Source organism: Rhinoderma darwinii, chromosome 1 (genome assembly GCF_050947455.1).
Source record: "Rhinoderma darwinii isolate aRhiDar2 chromosome 1, aRhiDar2.hap1, whole genome shotgun sequence".
Lineage (NCBI taxonomy): Eukaryota > Metazoa > Chordata > Amphibia > Anura > Rhinodermatidae > Rhinoderma > Rhinoderma darwinii.
This window is the reverse complement of record NC_134687.1, coordinates 638326861-638345864: the sequence shown is the minus strand read 5'-3', so window position 1 is coordinate 638345864 and position 19004 is coordinate 638326861.

Genomic DNA, 19004 nt, shown 5'->3' with positions numbered 1-19004 from the left:
GTGCAATATTGTAATCACTTGTTTCATCAGTCAATGCTCTATATATAAGCTTATACCAGTCTGCTTTTCAGACTTCACACTGCACATGTTATATCACACACATGTTAAATCACACAGCCCCTCTCCATCACAATCTATATTAGTCATCATCATCATCATCAATTCCTTATACGCAGCACTCCGGATTCATTTTCTGTCTCTGTGTATTCACAAACAGCCATTTATTAACATCCACCTATATTTTTGAACAATCAACTCATTTGACTTATATCTCATCCTCCCCACTCAGCCATTTTTTGCTTTGAACACAGATAGTTATGTTACAACGGTATTCATTTCCACCGGTGTTCTATTAATACAGACTGACTGACTTGGATGTTATGCTACATCAAAAGCCCATGCCAGATTATCAAATGCGTGCTAGAAATCAGTCTGTACTGTTCCCCACCTTATGCCAGTCTGACAATGCATACAACTTGTTGTTGTTAAGGACCCTCACACATAATATTACAAGCTGCCAGTGTGTGCTAAAAGTGTATTAATGATTATTCAAACACAACATTCAAAGTTTCCCCTATTACTGGGTAATGGTACATACATCCTTATCACACGTCTCACATGCTCTTTCATATATATTCATTTGACTACTACAATCCTGACAAAGAACCTATTATTACAGAACCCCTTTTAGTTGTTATAGCATTTTCTTCCCCTGTTTGTCACAATAATCTTTGGCTGTACGTCACACTACGGCGCTTCCCCTGTTGCTCTGCTCTCCAAGTTCTCCATTATCAGGGCTACCACAGAAGTCCTAATGATACTACTGGATATCACCTCTGAATATCCAACTTTTCTGTCCCAGACTCTCTGCTATAAATGCACAGTCTCTCTATCCGCGACTCTCTGCTATACTCGTGCAGTCTGTCGATGTTCGCAACTCTCTGCTATACTCACGCAGTCTGTCTATTCGGACAGTTGCAAAGTCAGGCGTCCCTGATACTCGGCTCCCTCAGAACAACCAAGCAACAGGAAAACATTCCCCTTTCATCCTTAACAGTTTCTACACAACAGCCAAATAATAAATAACATTTTCAACAGACCTATAACAATTCACAGTTCATTGCAGGTTCACTACACAGCATTCAGCTTCCTCATCTTACACAGACAGATGTACGCCATGGATTCACACTACCTCTGCACAAGTTTCTATCTTTTTTTTTCCTACGTCATCACATTTCACAGGAGGGGGTCACGCATTCACTCCTCAGAGCTTCTGTTCTCAATCTTAACAATTTCAATGTTCAATGCCGGCAAAAATTCTCCCATACCATGAACCTCCAAGATTCACACATCTGTACAACAACTCAAGATAACGTACGTATCTGAAATAATTTATCACACAAAAAGCTTTCAACGTACCTGCTGGATAAACACTGCGTATCAGGAGATGTGACGTCATGATCGCTAATTCCAGCCTCGGCAATAAATGAGTGAACCATGTTTGTAAGAATAAGCTTCTTACATACCGGCCGGTTTTTGATATTCACTGATGCAAATGCCGTCAGGCCACCAGCGACAGCGTATCAGACGAGCAATCTCCCGCGTTTTCGTCACCAAAAACTGTTAACGCAATCATGGGCCAAAATATATTAGACTGAAATTTATAATGGGTATGTAAACCGATACCCGCCGTCCAGTGATTTATCCAGTTTCCAAATCATAGGTGATATATATATATATATATATATATATATATATATATATATATATACACTACCGTTCAAAAGTTTGGGGTCACCCAGACAATTTTGTGTTTTCCATGAAAACTCACACTTATATTTATCAATTGAGTTGCAAAATGACTAGAAAATATAGTCAAGACATTGACAAGGTTAGAAATAATGATTTTTATTTGAAATAATAATTTTCTCCTTCAAACTTTGCTTTCGTCAAAGAATGCTCCATTTGCAGCAATTACAGCATTGCAGACCTTTGGCAGTCTAGCTGTTAATTTGCTGAGGTAATCGGGAGAAATTTCACCCCATGCTTCCACAAGCCCCTCCCACAAGTTGGATTGGCTTGATCGGCACTTCTTGCGTACCATACGGTCAAGCTGCTCCCACAACAGCTCTATGGGGTTGAGATCTGGTGACTGCGCTGGCCACTCCATTACAGATAGAATACCAGCTGCCTGCTTCTTCCCTAAATAGTTCATGCATAATTTGGAGGTGTGCTTTGGGTCATTGTCCTGTTGTAGGATGAAATTGGCTCCAATCAAGCGCTGTCCACAGTGTATGGCATGGCGTTGCAAAATGGAGTGATAGCCTTCCTTATTCAAAATCCCTTTTACCTTGTACAAATCTCCCACTTTACCAGCACCAAAGCAACCCCAGACCATCACATTACCTCCACCATGCTTGACAGATGGCGTCAGGCACTCTTCCAGCATCTTTTCAGTTGTTCTGCATCTCACAAATGTTCTTCTGTGTGATCCAAACACCTCAAACTTCGATTCGTCTGTCCATAACACTTTTTTCCAATCTTCCTCTGTCCAATGTCTGTGTGCTTTTGCCCATATTAATCTTTTCCTTTTATTAGCCAGTCTCAGATATGGCTTTTTCTTTGCCACTCTGCCCTGAAGGCCATCATCCCGGAGTCGCCTCTTCACTGTAGACATTGACACTGGTGTTTTGCGGGTACTATTTAATGAAGCTGCCAGTTGAGGACCTGTGAGGCGTCTATTTCTCAAACTAGAGACTCTAATGTACTTGTCTTGTTGCTCAATTGTGCAGCGGGGCCTCCCACTTCTCTTTCTACTCTGGTTAGAGCCTAAATTGAGAAAAAAAAGAGTCCTAGAGCTATATGTAAAGTACAAAAGATAAATTTTATTACATATAATTTACATATCGAACAATTAATAAAAAACATGGCGAGGTTTCTAAAAAAGAAGAAGTTGCATGTGGGTCACTCAAAAGTAATATATAACCATGGGGACATGAGCATAATAGGATATAAATAGCACAGAAGCATACAAGTATGCAGTATGATAGTAACTAGTAAATAATTGGAAAAACAGCTGCTATCTATTAGCTTTGAATCTCACATTACTGTGACTGTATCATTCCAAAAAAAGGTGGATCCAAAAAAGGAAACCCCTTACTCAAATACACATCCTACCATTTAAACAGCATCAGTAATGTTCGGGAGGAAAAAACATCAAATCTTGGTATTAAATGAATGTACCGTACAGAGATCCCCGAGAGCAGAAGAGAGTACCATCTGGTCCAAGTATAACTGCGATATGTATGCAAGATGCGCAGAGTATGCAAGGCTATTCATCTGGAGTCACCAGATAGGGCCAGGAAGAGTACACTCACCCCTTGTTGGCTATCTTTTCTGCACGTGGATCACGATCTTTACCTTTCCAACTATGGGTGAGTGTACTCTTCCTGGCTCTATCTGGTGACTCCAGATGAATAGCCTTGCATACTCTGCGCATCTTGCATACATATCGCAGTTATACTTCGACCAGATGGTACTCTCTTCTGCTCTCGGGGATCTCTGTACGGTACATTCATTTAATACCAAGATTTGATGTTTTTTCCTCCCGAACATTACTGATGCTGTTTAAATGGTAGGATGTGTATTTGAGTAAGGGGTTTCCTTTTTTGGATCCCCCTTTTTTTGGCATGATACAGTCACAGTAATGTGAGATTCAAAGCTAATAGATAGCAGCTGTTTTTCCAATTATTTACTAGTTACTATCATACTTGTATGCTTCTGTGCTATTTATATCCTATTATGCTCATGTCCCCATGGTTATATATTACTTTTGAGTGACCCACATGCAACTTCTTCTTTTTTAGAAACCTCGCCATGTTTTTTATTAATTGTTCGATATGTAAATTATATGTAATAAAATTTATCTTTTGTACTTTACATATAGCTCTAGGACTCTTTTTTTTTCTCAATTTATGCTATGCTATCAGCGAGTCTGCTATTCTGTGACATTTTGGGGGTGCCTTACACCAATGTTGGCTGCACCTAACCAGTTACCCGTCCCTGTGAGACATTTGTTTATAATCTGGTTAGAGCCTGTTTGTGCTGTCCTCTGAAGGGAGTAGTACACACCGTTGTAGGAAATCTTCAGTTTCTTGGCAATTTCTCGCATGGAATAGCCTTCATTTCTAAGAACAAGAATAGACTGTCGAGTTTCACATGAAAGCTCTTTTTTTCTAGCCATTTGGAGAGTTTAATTGAACCCACATATGTAATGCTCCAGATTCTCTACTAGCTCAAAGGAAGGTCAGTTTTATAGCTCCTCTAAACAGCAAAACTGTTTGCAGTGACTAAGTGACCCTAAACTTTTGAACGGTAGTATATATATATATATATATATATATATATATATATATATATATATATATGAGGAAAGATGACACAAGAGACCATGCTTGTATGCTCAAAATCCTTCTCTGCGGTTTATTGATCCAAACAAGTATATAAGTATAATGACAGGAAATGTGTAGGTTTTGATTTCAGCCAACATGATAATGACTCTGATTCAGCCAATGAGAATATTTCAACGCATTATAATAATTCTTCACTCTCCAAGGTTCCTACAAGTTAATGTGTCTACTTCTTATCTCATTAGAGAATGGACTGTAGATAAGATTAAATCATTTAAACAGAGCCCTTCTCCAGGGCAGAATCCCCTCACTCATGGTAAACAATGTCATTGTCCATTTGACCAAGGCTATTTGATCTGCTCCTTACAAGAGTAATAAAACATTCAATTCAAGAACACATAACATAGAATTGCTTCAAGACAGCTGCTGACATATTACTTTTTACTTATTAATCTGAAGATGGCTCCTACAGGCCAAAAGATGGATTCCAACATTCCAAAATAGACACCTACTGTTAAGGATCTGCCAGGCACAGCTTCTGTATCCACGCCCATAGGTAATCAGTCTGCACCTGCTTCTATGTCTGTGAGACTGACTCCATCTTCCACCACTCAGGATGGCAGGCTTAAGAGTGGGAGAGCCTATCACAGCCTGGCCAGACGGAGCTAGCTCCCGCCCTCTGTCTATTTATACCTGCCTTTCCTGTTCCTCCTTGCTTGTGATTCTTCTCTGTTGGTTTCCTGGCCCTGCTGCAGCTTCTTGAACTACTTGTCCCTGATTCGTATTGACCCTGGCTTACTGACTACTCTTCTGCTCTGCGTTTGGTACCTCGTACACTCCTGGTTTGACTCGGCTTGTTCACTACTCTCCTGCTCTGCGTTTGGCACCTCGTACTCTCCTGGTTTGACTCGGCTCGTTTACTACTCTTGTTGCTCACGGTGTTGCCGTGGGCAACTGCCCCGTTTCCCTTTGTTCTGTGTTTCCTTGTCTGGTTGTCTGTCGTGCACTTACTGAGTGTAGGGACCGTCGCCCAGTTGTACCCCGTCGCCTAGGGTGGGTCGTTGCAAGTAGGCAGGGACTGAGTGGCGGGTAGATTAGGGCTCACTTGTCTGTTTCCCTATCCCTGTCATTACACCTACCATACAAGATGGAGTCCATGCAAAATATTATCTTTTAAACATATTCTAATCACTTTCACACAGATACATTCAGATTTAGAAAAATGCTAATTTTTTCACATTTTCTCTAAATTTTGGTGTTTTTCACAAATAAGGAATGGATTTATTGACTACATTTTACCCCTGACATAAAGTACAATGTTTCACAAGAAAACACTCAGAATCGCTTGGTTATGTAAAAGCATTACAAAGTTATTACCACATAAAGTGACACATGTCAGATAAGAAAATTTAAGGTCTGCCTGGAAGTTTAAAACCGGCTGCAGCGACAAGGAGTTAAAGTGTAGCTAAACGTTTGACAAACTTCTGACAAGACGTTTGTATTGGTGGGGGTCCGAGCACTGAGACCCCCGCCAATCTTTAGAACGAAGCAGCTGAAGTGCTCGTATGAGCGCTCAGCTGCATCATGTGTGTTCGGCTATTTCCGGAAATAAATGTATCGGTGTAAGGACTCAATACAAAGTCTATGAGCCCGTACTCCGATACATTGGCTTTCCGGAAAAAGCCAAACAGACACAAAGCAGCGCTCATACGAGCACTTCAGCTGCTTCGTTCTAGCGATTGGTGGGGGTCTCAGTGCTCGGTCAGAATGTGTTATATTATGTAGTATTATAGAAAACCGCAGCAGTGTATGTGACAGGAACTAAACACCCGCACCTACATCGATTTTATATTTATCTACTCTTTTCTGGAGATATCTGTGCCTTACAGGTCCTTTATTGGGTATAGATGTCACCTGGGATCTCCTCGTTGTCGTCCGGAGATTCTTTGTATTGTAATTTCTCCTGGTTTGGAAACGGACCTAAATCCATGGGGACGATGAAGGTTCGATATGAAATACGTTTTGTGAGCATGCTCTGGGACATGTGCAGTGGATTCTGTGCAGGGAGAGGGCCTGTCTTAGGTCTGGGCGATTATGCCCTAAATCAAAATCATGATCAATTCAACATGTAGCCTCGATTAGAATTAATAAATGAATGTTAGGCCACACCCCTTTTTCATACCACGCCCCACGTAGTCTAAAATAGACTTATAATTTAGCAAAATTAACGAGAAACAATGGCGATCACAAATAAAAAGTGTATTTTAGTGTAATACAATATTCCAAAAAAAAAATAGCTAAAAATTATCTTTGAGTAGCCTTATCTCGTTCTTTTGATCCAGATGATCAACATCCTGAACCTCAATTTCTCATCGATCCTAGTTGCATTTTGTCAGAGGCGCCAGCAGAAGTTGTGAACATTCCTCTCAGAAAGACTTTTGTTCCTCTCAGTCTTCTAAGCACTGTGAAGGATGGTCTATCTGCTTATATTCTGTGTATTAAATGACATTATGAATTATCAAGCAGGATGCCGAATTACTAAAATATATATTCTCCATTATTTTAATGATCTTTCCTCTACATAGTTCTGCTCGAGTCTCAAAGAAATGTGTTATCTTTATGTGATTATCGTGTGGTCTTCATGCATCAATGGCTAGCGGGTTGGCTGAACGCCCGGACATAAAATGCAACAACTTGTCGTTATCGCAACAAACTCCCTCATGGGAAAGAACAGTTAGCACCACCCCATTGTACGCTTGTCTCCAGGTGTTACCTCATCTCAGCATTTTAATGAAGAATTATAATTATGTACTTGAAATATTCTTATGGTCTGCTATTGACTGAATAAGAATTATTGTCACATTGCCTCTGATTCTCAAGCCTACACCCCTTTTGAATGATATTATTGTAATTGAGTTTGGCAATAAACCCCCAGAGGAGTATTTTGAGCTTGCCAGCAGCGTCTGTGTGGTATTTTCTTCTCTCTCGATATATATCGGTATGAAATCTCTTAGTTAGGATGCTGGATAAAGTTCCTGGTGTGAGTGTCTGTTGGAACACTCGTCTAATTTTCAGTCTAATATATATTTTAGAACCATTGACTTCCACGACAGTACCCAAAGTCTAATTGTCTTTTAATGACTACAGGACTCAGTTTCTACAGTAGAAACCTCTGTTCTCCCAATGATAAACATACTGAGCTCTGCAGTGTCCTCCTCAATTGTTGTGGCCGAGTGGTTAAGGCGATGGACTCCCCATCTCCCCGCGCAAGTTCAAATCCTGCTGACCACATCTTTGATTTTCTGTCTCTGTGACGCAATAAGAATAATGTAATACTTTTGCGGTAGGTAACAAAAATTTAGAGTTCATTTAAACGTTAACTTCAACCCCTGACGAAGCACCAGCGAAACGCGCGTTGGGTTAAGCAGAGGTCCCCCTCTTGGTCTTGATCTCCTATTTATCTTCTTATACGCAGGTGTAGGTATACTACTTTATATGTCGTTTTTACTTAGATTGTACCTTATATATATTCTCCATACTTATTTATGTGTTCATCTGTGCAAAGCGTACCATGCCTAGTACCTGCTCATTAATATGTACTTATGCACTTTAGCCATATATAGGTTGTGTCAGACCATTTTTACATCTGGGGGGCTACTCTGCTTTTACGTTCGGATTCCGTTTGTGTTCGAGGGTCCATGGCATTTTATTATGTCTAAGTGTTATACGTTGTCTCCATGTGTCTAATTGACTTTAATAAAGATTATTTGTATTTTTTCAAACACCTGGTCGTGACTTGTTTCTTGTTCTGGTTTAGTTTTAATTAGTCACTAGGACCACTAGTATCATTCGGGGTATTATTCGGTTTGTTCATTTAAACGTTGCAGTAATATCACAATTATTCCCTACCCTACATCACTGTCACTAATCAGAGGCCAGATTCTACATTTAAGGCAAATCCTCCACAGATTTTAAATTTGCCACTTTTTCGTGACGTCATTTGGAAAAATCAAGTCGGAAAATGTAGCAAGTGTAAAATCTGTGTTGGATAAGTGGATAAAGGCATTTTTGGCTTTAAAAAGTGTGTGCAGATGGACTAAAGGGGTTTTCCCATGAAACGCATGTGGGACCCGCACCTATCTCTAGAAAGGGGCCCACTAAACCCCATTCTAGCTTTTTCTGCTGTCTCTGCCTCCCGGCCAATTGCTAGTTGTATGGTCAGGAGTTACGAAAACAGCATAGCTCGCTGAGCTACGCTATTTTCATAAGTCCCATAGTACAGAATGGCAGTTACGGAAGCAGCGTAGCATGTGAGCTACACTGTTTCCGTAACTACCATTCAGGTCTACTGGACATACGAAAATGCTGTTTACGAATTCATGGTCGGAATTCCCCTGCTTCTGCCGCAAAACACAGAGTGGCAGAACGGAGTTTAGGGGGCCCCGTTCTAGAGATAGGTACAGGCTCCAGAAGTGGGACCCGCATCTATCTGACATTTATGACATATCCTGTGGATATGTCATAAATGTCTCATGGGAAAACCCCTTTAACTGCAGTAAGATTAGTCACTTACCAATATACTGTTTGTAGCTGAAATGCCTCTGTATGCCAGTCTCACATGCAGTCACATGATTATGCTTCCAGTGTTTATCTCTGAGTAGTGTGATGTTCTGTACACTGAACACTTGGTTATCTCCCCTCACTCTTCCTGTAGAATATGATGTCATACATTATATGCCTCTTATTTCCACTGCTTCCTGCTCTCCCCACCTCTTCCTATCTCTGATTATGTATATACACTGATGCAGCTCTTTAACAGTTAGCCTTCTTCACTCTCCAGGAGAGAGAAGAAGACTAAAGCGTTAAAACAAAACTTTTAGTACCCTATCTACCCAGATAACGAGCACACTGGCTCCGTTATCTCTGGGTAGAAGACTACAAAGGGAGAAGGAGGTGCCAACACACGGGCAGAGAGATAAGTGCAGACTGCTTCATTGTGAGCAGCGCTGCACTTGTAACTTTAGTTTCATTAAAAAAAAAAAAACACGTTTCTTTTATGAAACTAAATCAAAGAGATGTCGGCACTTGTAAAGGGAGCCAACACATAGATTAGTGCCGAGCTACTTATGCTGAAGCAGCTTCTGCACGTGTTAAAACCCGATGCACGCTGCAAACGTCTATATACGTGCTACCTGCACGGGGAATCGGCAGTTAGAACGTATATAGCCGTATGGCAGTCGTGAATGGGGTTAAGGAAAACCTGGAGATGGGTTTCATCTGCAAATCCTCTTCTCCAGCACCACAATTCAACTTCTTCCTCCACTATCGTACTGCTGACAAAAACATAAAGGCTGTTGCATTATCTCGTTCTTTTGATCCAGATGATCAGGATCCTAAACCTCAACTTATCATTGAGCCTACTTGTATTTTGTCAGAGGAAACTGCAGAAGCTGTCAACAATCTCCTGGAAAGACTTTGTTTCCTCTCAGATTACGAAAGCAAATTCTTCATTGGAGTCATTTCTCCAAGTTCTCTGGAAATACAGGAGTCAGTAAAACATTCAATCTTATATCTCCTCCATACTGGTGGCCCTCTTTGTCCCGGGACATTAAAGATTTTGTCTCTGCATGCACAGTCTGCGCTCCAAAAGAAGTATCCCACCAACTGCCTGCTGGGTTGTATCATCCCTTACCAGTTCCAGATTCTCCTTGGACACATATAACTATGGACTTTATTATAGATCTACCTTCTTCTTATTGTACTGTGATTTGGGTTGTGGTTGACCGTTTCTCAAAGATGGTGGACTTCATTTCTCCTACAGGTCTTCCTTCGGCTAAACATCTGGCTGCTCTCTTCATCAAACACATTTTCCACTTGCACGGACTACCTAAACATATTGTATCTGACAGAAGAGTACAGTTTACGTCAAGATTCTGGAGAGCACTATGCATCTTATTAGAAGTGAAGTTGGACTTTACTTCAAGATTCTGGATAGCACTTTGTAGCTTATTAGAAGTCAATTTGGACGTTTCATCTGCTTATCACCCTCAATCCAATATTCAAGTGGAGCTGATCAACTAGGTATTAGAAAACTTTTTCAGAAACTTCATTTCTCCCCTGCAAGATGATTGGACTAATCTCCTTCCGTGAGCAGAATTTGTCTATAATAATTATACTGGGGAATCTACACAATCTTCTCCTTTCTTTCTGGTCTATTGCCAACATCCGAAAGTTGCTCTACAGTCCCAACGTTATCTGATGTCCCAGCAGCTAATCTGTCCCATGCTGACTTCCTGCGCACTTAAAAGTACATGAAGGAGGCTATTGTCAAAACTGTAAGTTGCTTACTAGAAATCCATTGGGGTCTCCCCGCGCAGGTTCAAGTCCTGCCGACTACATTTTGACTTTTCTCTCTCCATGAAGCAATAAGAACAATGTAATAAGCTTGGGGTAGGTAACAAAAATGTGGAGTTTATTTACACTTTGCAGTCATATCGCACATCAGTCACTAATCAGAAGCCGCATCCTACATTTGAGTCCCTGACCCTGAACTAATTTTCCCAAAAGACGTAAAAAAAAGTGGAAAGTGTAAAATCTGTGGTGTATAAATGACTTTTTGGTCTTTAATAAAAATTGTGTGCAGATGGTTTAACTGCAGTTAAGATTAGTCACTTACCAATATACTGTCAGTAGCTGAAATGCCTCTATATGCCAGTCTCACATGCAGTCACATGACCATGCTTCTGGTGTTTATCTTATAGCGTGATGTTCTGTACCCTGATACTTGGTTATCTCCCCTCTCCCTCACTGTAGAATATGATTTTGATATACTTGCTCTCACAGGTAGATCAATTATCAAATTATATATATATATATATATATATATATATATATATATATATATATATATATACCAGTAGAAAAACGGCAGCACTCTGTTTCCACGTATAAATTCAAGTAATGAAGGGTGCCAGCTGATAGTCCCGATCCAAAGACCATACGCATATCCAAGAAGAAAATTCAGCAGCACTCCGATGATCAAGGTGAAAAAGTGAAATTTATTGTGCCAACATGACAATACAACGTTTCCGTCCCACCTTGAGAAAGGTCCCAAGGTGGGACGGAATCGTTGCATTGTCATGTTGGCACAATAAATTTCACTTTTTCACCTTGATCATCGGAGTGCTGCTGAATTTTCTTCTTGGATATATATATATATATCAGTATATATTTCAATATACAGCCGGGGATGAACCCACACACACACACACACACACACACACACACTGTATGGTGTATTGTGCAGATCCTGCAAAACCATGAGTTTCAGGTTTTTTTATAACTTAAATTTATAACTTCCTGCTTTCAGTTAAAAATAAACATCAACCAATCAGATAGTTACAACAGTAGTGTCATGTCCATGCCCGCGGGCCGTCAGGCTCACTCACCTCCTGACGGCCACAGCCATGGGTCTGCGAGCGCTGGCCCCAGTCTCCTCCTCAGGAGACGCCAGCGTTCACTTTCGCTCACCTCGGACGGGTCCCGTAGGGTGCGCGCGCATGCTCTTGCATGCTCTTAAAGGGGAAGCGCACGCACCAGACTTTAATGTAAAATTAGCCCATGAGTACCCTGGACTATAAGAATGGCCCAGCCCCTTCCTTCCATGCCTGAGCATTGTTGTCGTACCCAAAGTTTGTCTATGCAAATGGTCTCCTAGTGTTTTCCAGTTCCCAGTGTTCCCCGTACCTGTATCCTGTATCCTGTGATATCCTGGTTAAGTGCCCTGCTGAGCTGTAGTTGTGCTGTGCCGCATAACACGCCTGTCCTGCTACACCACGCCTAAAGTCTGCCTGCTGCCTAGTCCCAGCTGAGCCTGCCTTGCTACTGTCCGAGCTGCCACAGTTACCCTATACGAATTATAGACTGTTACCTGCGCCCTATTGGCCAGCTGCCATACTGTCAAGGCGGTATGGCCCAGTGGGTCCACGAACCCAATGTGAAAGTACGCTCAGGCCAGGCTGAGCCTCGTCGATCCAAGACCAAGATGACGTCACAAGCTGCCTTTCCTCCTACTACACCTCCTGGCAGTGTTGATCCTCGTTTTTCTTTGCCACTTCTTGACCGCTATGATGGAGACGCAGGTACCTGTCGTGGATTCTTGAACCAGTGCCAGATCCACTTCAGTCTGTATGCAAGTGCATTTTCGTCTGACGGCGCAAGGGTTGCTTTCATCATCTCTCTCCTCACTGGCAAGGCCCTTGCATGGGCGAATCCTATCTGGGAGAGACAAGGACCAGAGACCCGTGACTTCCAGGACTTCCTCCGGACTTTTCGCATGGTGTTTGAGGAGCCTGGACGGGTCCCTTCTGTAGCAGTTTCCTTGCTAAACCTACGCCAAGGAAACACCTCCGTGGGCGAGTACGCCATCCGCTTCCGCACCCTGGCGGGAGAACTGTTGTGGAACAATGAGGCCCTGGTGGCTACATTCTGGCAGGGACTGTCTCCTAAGATTAAGGATGAACTTGCCGCCCGAGATCTACCGTCCACCCTGGATGACCTCATCCTTCTGTCTGCCCGAATTGATATGAGGATCCGACAATGGCTCCAAGAAGCTTTTCGAGATGGAGGCCTCCCAATCCGGCCCCACCCTTGCAGCAACCTTTGCTGTCCTCAGATGCCGATCCTCCTAAGGAGTCTGTGAGGATGGACCAGGAGAAACAACGCAAACGCACTTCGGGACTCTGTCTATATTGCGGCCTCGGAGGCCATCTTGTGCATCTGTGTCCCCAAAAGCCCCAAAGCATAGGGTTGGTAGGGGAGGCGACCTTGGGTAAAAGAGAACTTGGAGCGGGGCTTCATACGGAAGTCTTCATCCCCGGCAGGAGCAGGGTTCTTCTTCGTCAAGAAAAAGGATGGTTCTCTGCGTAGCCGGGGATTCTGCTCCTGGAGCGCTCCGCTTGATGTCTCTGTCCATATATGGACAGTGACATCAGGGGAAACTCCTGAAGCGGAATCCCTGTCCACAGCGTTGCCGACTCTGTGACCGTGACCAGGGATTCCACTCCAGGAGAAGCCAATGACGTCACTATCCATAAATGGACACAGACGACAGGAGATTCTCCTGGAGTGGAATCCCCGGTCACAGTGTCGGCAACGCTGTGGGCGGGGATTACGCTTCAGGAGTTGCCCCTAATGTCACTGTCTATATATGGACAGAGACATCAAGCAGAGTGCTCCAGGGAGCTGCAGTGGCGCTATGTACAGGAAGGGGGGGTTGCTATCTACAAGGGGGCTGTGGGCTGTTGCACTACCAACAGGGGGGCTGTGGGCTGTGTGGCACTACCAACAAGGGGGCTGTGGGCTGTGTGGCACTACCTACCAGGATGCTGTGTGGCGCTACCTACCAGGGGGCTGTATGGTGCTACCTACCAGGACGCTGTCTGGCGCTACCTACCAGGACGCTGTGTGGCGCTACCTAGCAGGACGCTGTGTGGCGCTACCTAGCAGGACGCTGTGTGGCGCTACCTAGCAGGAAGCTGTGTGGCGCTACCTACCAGGACGCTGTGTGGCGCTTCCTACAGGGGGCTCTGTGGCGCTACGTACAGGGGGCTGTGTGGCGCTATCTACAAGGGGGCTGTGTGGCGCTATCTACAAGGGGGCTGTGTGGCGCTACTTACAAGGGGCTGTGTAGCCCTATCTACAGGGAGAATCTGTGAGTGGCGGGCTGATGGTCATTTTACTGTGAGTGGGGGACCAGATTAATACGCTAAAAGGCGTGAAATGTTTGCAGACCATTATTTACAGTCGGACAGACTTTAGGAGAGGGGCTAACGGTAATGAACTTTGATAGCAGCGGCCAGTGAGGGATAAGTAAAGTTCAATAGGTGAAATGCTGGTGACAGGTTCCCTTTAACCTCTATGCGCACCACAATGCAATAGCCCAACCTGGTGCGGGGGGTGAATTATGGAGTGGGCTCATCTGCTCTATACACTGCTGGTGTCAGCTGTGTATCACAGCTGACAACCTGGACTAATGGCGTGAAACAGCGAAACAGAGAAAAAGTTCCTTGCCCTTCAACCCCTTAGATGCCGTGGTCAATAGCGACCGTGGCATCTAAGCTGTTCGAAAGAGGGGGATGGACCCTCCGACAGCCCATCGCCTCCCAATGCGATTGCGGGGAGACGATTGTTGTTTTGGCAGCTCAGGGGCCTAATGAAGGTTCCCCAGGTCTGCCTTCACTCTGCCTCTGTTAACCCCTTCAGGACTGAGCATGTTTTGGCCTTGAGGACGAAGCTGATTTTTTTCAAATCTGACATGTCTCCCTTTATGTGGAAATAACTTTGGAATGCTTTAATGTATCCAAGTGATTCTGAGATTGTTTTCTCGTGACATATTGTTCTTTATGTTAGTAAAAAAATTTGGGCGATGAATTCAATATTTATGTGTGAAAAACACCAAAATTTAGAGAAAATTTTCAAAAATTAGCATTTTTCTAAATTTCAATGTATCTGCTTGTAAGACAGATAGTAATGCCACACAAAATAGTTACTATTTCATATATCCCATATGTCTACTTTATGTTTGGTCTCCAAAAGTGACCCCATTTGCAAAACGACACCACTTAAAGGGAAGGTGTCATGAAATGATTATTTTTTTTTATCATATTGCTTTTAATATGATAATAACATACATTTTATTTATTTATATTCTTGTGTTCTACTTTATACTTTGTTCTACTTTTTACTTCTCTATGGGGGCTGCCATTTTTTTTTCATCTCTGTATGTGTCGATTAACGACACATACAGAGATGGAATATGGCACATACAACCCCATAGAGAATGCAAACGGGAGCCGTTCCATTCACTGCAGGGTACGCCGTCTGTGTGGGAACGGCACATGCGCCACTCCCACACAGACCAAAACGAAGCTCGTTCACAGAGCCAAATCCGGCGCCATTTTCTTGTGGACCCGAAGCCGCTGCCGGACAGTAAGATGCCGACTTCTGGCCGCTGCTTCCGTCCATATGTTCAAGGAAGCGAAGGCGCAAGGAATAGGAGCGGAGGCGGCAGGAGCAGGTAATTTATGTTTGTGTATGTGATGTGTGTATTATGTTCGTGTTATACTGTCTGCTGATCACTGTATCTAATCCTCCTACACTGTGCAGTCGCTCAGAAAATGGCGGCACACAGTGTAGGAGGTTCGAAGATTCAAACCCCTCCTTCTCTTGGCACTAGCCAGAAGAAGGGAGGGGGGATTGTGTGAGGACACTAGAGAGTGTGTCTACCCCAAATTTGCAGCATAAAGCAATGAGGTTGCTTTACCACATTGACCATGCTGCAATTTTGGGAACTGCTCCCTCTAGTGGCCAGCACATGGAAATGTTATAAATTAGAATCTAATTTATAATATTTCCTGACTTGTGAAAAAATTAAAACAAATGTGTAATCACTCAAATAATAATTGTTTAACTAAAAAAAATAAAAAAAAATTCTAGCGACACATTCCCTTTAAGGAATCTATCTAAGGGTATAGTGAGCATTTAGACCCCACAGGTCTCTTTCAGAATTTATTAGATTTAGGCCGTGAAAATTAATATCAACATTATTTCCACTAAAAAGTAGAATTTTTTCATTTTCACAAAGAATAAAGGAGGAAAAAGCACTCCAATATTTGTAAAGCAATTTCTCCCGAGTACGGCAATACCCCATATATGGTCATAACTGTTTTTTTTATTAGAAATGTATTAACCTTTCCGGACTGATCCATTTTTTTATTTTTCGTTTTTTCCTCCCCGCTTTCCAAGAGCCACAACTTTTTTATTTTTCCGTCAATAGAACGGTGTGAGGGCTTATTTCTTGCGGGAGGAGTTGTAGTTTCTATTGACACCATTTAAAGTACCATTTAATCTATTGGGAAACGGAAAATTGAATCCTTTGCAGGCAGAAATGGGGAAAAAACTGTGATTCCTCAATTGTTTTTTGGGTTTTGTTTTTAATGCTTTCACTGTGCAGTAAAAATGTAAACTTAAATTTTTCTGTGACTCAATACGATTACGGTGATACCAAATTTTTTTAGTATTTTTTTTTTATATTTTACTACTTTTACAAAGTAAAAACTATATGTTAAAAAAAAATTGTTTTGTTTCACCACATTCTGAGAGCCATAACATTTTTTTATTTTCTGGCTGATTGAGAGGTGTGAGGGCTTATTTTTTGACGAGCTGTAGTTTTTATTGGTACCATTTTTTGGTACATACAACTTTTTGAGCACTTTTTTATAAAAAAATTTTTTTAGAGCTAAGGTGACCAAAACACAGTGATTTTGGTGTTTTCAATTGTTTCTTTTCTACGGCATTCACTGTGTGAGTTAAATAATGGTATATTGTAATAGTTCGGACTTTTACTGACACAGCGATACCAATTTTGTGTATTTTTTTTACATTACTTTAGAGAAAAAATGGGAAAAGGGTTGTTTTTTGGACTTTAAATATTTATTTTTTTTCACCAATAATAACTTTATAACTTTTTTTTTTTTACACATTTCATTATTCCCCCTAGGGGACTTGAACCAGCGGTCATTAGATCACTGGTACAAGTCATTTGTAATTTTTACAGGCACCTGTAACAGCGTGATCGCTGTTCCTCTCCGTTAATCCCAGGTGTCAGCTGTAATACACAGATGACACCACAGCATATGGCACAGATTCAGCGCGTGAGCCCGCTTTATACAGCCACCCCCCACACCATGACATGATAATAAGTCGTGGTGCGCGAAGGGGTTAATGTGCAGCGGATGGTGCAGAGTGAAAATTTATATTTTCCACTGATATGCCATTTTAGTGCACAATATGTTGTGCACAGATTGTGCCACTGAAGACACGCACCTCATAAAATATTAAGCGGGTTCTCCCAGGTATGGCCATTTGGCTTTTGGAGTGCAGATTTTGCTTGGTAGTTGTTCTGTTTGGAGTTTTACCGGTATTTCAGTTTAAAAATGTGGGGGTATATGTAATCTGTGCGGAGTACATCAGTGTATATGTAATCTGTGCGGAGTACATCAGGGTATATTTAATCTGTGCGGGATACATCAGGGTATATGTCAAATGTGAGGAGTACATCAGGGTATATGTAATCTGTAAGGAGTACATCAGGGTATATGTAAGCTGTGCGGAGTACATCAGGGTATATGTAATATGTGAGGAGTACATCAGGGTATATGTAATCTGTGAGGAGTACATCAGGATATATGTAATATGTGAGGAGTACATCAGGATATATGTAATATGTGAGGAGTACATCAGGGTATATGTAATCTGTGAGGAGTACATCAGGGTATATGTAATATGTGAGGAGTACATCAGGGTATATGTAATATGTGCGGAGTACATCAGGGTATATGTAATCTATGAGGAGCACATCAGGGTATATGTAATCTGTGCGGAGTACATCAGGGTATATGTAATATGTGAGGAGTACATCAGGGTATATGTAATATGTGAGGAGTACATCAGGGTATATGTAATATGTGAGAAGTATATCAGGTTATATGTAATCTGTGCGGAGTACATCAGGGTATATGTAATCTGTGAGGAGTACATCAGGGTATATGTAATATGTGAGGAGTACATCAGGGTATATGTAATCTGTGAGGAGTACATCAGGGTATATGTAATATGTGAGGAGTACATCAGGGTATATGTAATATGTGAGGAGTACATCAGGGTATATGTAATCTGTGAGGAGTACATCAGGGTATATGTAATCTGTGAGGAGTACATCAGGGTATATGTAATCTGTGAGGAGTACATCAGGGTATATGTAATATGTGAGGAGTACATCAGGGTATATGTAATCTGTGAGGAGTACATCAGGGTATATGTAATATGTGAGGGGTACATCAGGGTATATGTAATATGTGAGGAGTACATCAGGGTATATGTAATATGTGAGGAGTACATCAGGGTATATGTAATATGTGAGGAGTACATCAGGGTATATGTAATCTGTGCGGAGTACATCAGGATATATGTAATCTGTGCGGAGTACATCAGGGTATATGTAATCTGTGAGGAGTATATCAGGGTATATGTAATATGTGAGGAGTACATCAGGGTATATGTAATATGTGAGGAGTACATCAGGGTATATGTAATATGTGAGGAGTACATCAGGATATATGTAAAATGTGAGGAGTACATCAGGGTATATGTAATATGTGAGGAGTACATCAGGGTATATGTAATATGTGAGAAGTACATCAGTGTATATGTAATATGTGGGGAGTACATCAGGGTATATGTAAGCTGTCCGGAATACATCAGGGCATAATAAGAGGGTATAATAATGGGGTAAATAATAATTCATAGATATGTGGCCAGTGTCGCACTGATAAATGGTGCCCAATCTTATCCGCTTTTGGAACACACTGCACATTTTGCATCACTATATTCTGAGAGCCATAACTTCTTTATTTTTTCTCCACCAGGCTTATATATTGCGGGACAATCTGTAGTATTCATTGGTGCCATTTTGGGGTACATGCCATTTTTGATCACTTTTTATTCCATTTTTTGCAAGCAAGGTGACCAAAAACC